This window comes from Mus pahari, chromosome 5 (assembly GCF_900095145.1).
Source record: "Mus pahari chromosome 5, PAHARI_EIJ_v1.1, whole genome shotgun sequence".
NCBI classification, from domain to species: domain Eukaryota; kingdom Metazoa; phylum Chordata; class Mammalia; order Rodentia; family Muridae; genus Mus; species Mus pahari.
In genome coordinates, this window is record NC_034594.1 from 47,922,399 (window position 1) to 47,923,508 (window position 1,110).

Consider the following 1,110-nt stretch of genomic DNA (forward strand, 5'->3'; position numbering starts at 1 on the left):
TGGTGATCTGATAGGATGTACAGGATAATTTCAATATTTTTGTATCTGTCAAGGCCTGTTTTGTGACCGATTACATGGTCAATTTTGGAGGTGGTTCCATGAGGTGCTGAGAAGAAGGTATATCCTTTTGTTTTAGGATAAAATGTTCTGTAGATATCTGCTGTCTGTTTAGTTTCTGTTTCCAGGATTTGTCCATTCGTGAGAGTGGGGTGTTGAAGTCTCCCACTATTATTGTGTGAGGTGCAATGTGTGCTGCTTTGAGTTTCCCTAAGTTTCTTTAATGAATGTGGCTGCCCTTGCATTTGGAGCATAGATATTTAGGATTGAGAGTTCATCTTGGTAGATTTTACCCTTGATGAGTACGAAGTGCCCCTCCTTGTCTTTTTTGATAAATTTGGGTTGGAAGTCAATTTTATTTGATATTAGAATAAGTACTCCAGCTTGTTTCTTTGGACCATTTGCTTGGAAAATTGTTTTCCAGACTTTTACTCTGAGGTAGTGTCTGTCTTTGTCCCTGAGGTGGGTTTCCTGTAAGCAGCAAAATGTAGGGTTCCCTTTGTGTAGCCAGTCTGTTAGTCTATTGGGGAATTGAGTCCATTGATGTCAACAGAAATCAAAGAAAGGTAATTTTTGGTTCCTGTCATTTTTGTTGTTAGAGTTGGAATTCTGTTCTGTCTTTTTTTGGTTTTGTTGAGGGATTACTTTCTTCCTTTTTCTAGGGTGTAGCTTATTAGTGTTGGTGTTTTCCCTTTATTATCCTTTGAAGGGCTGGATTCGTGGAAAGATATTGTGTGAATTTGATTTTGTCAATACCTTGGTTTCTCCATCTATAGTAATTGAGAATTTAGCTGGGTATAGTTGCCTGGTCTGGCATTTGTGTTCTCTTAGTGTCTGTATAACATCTGTCCAGGATCCTCTGGCTTTCATTGTCTCTTGTGAGAAGTCTGGAGTAATTAAAATAGGCCTGTATTTATATGTTACTTGACCTTTTTCTCTCACTGTTTTTAATATTCTGTCTTTATTTAGTGCATTTGTTGTTCTGATTATTATGTGTCGGGAGGAATTTCTTTTCTGGTCCAGTCTATTTGGAGTTCTGTAGGCTTCTTATAT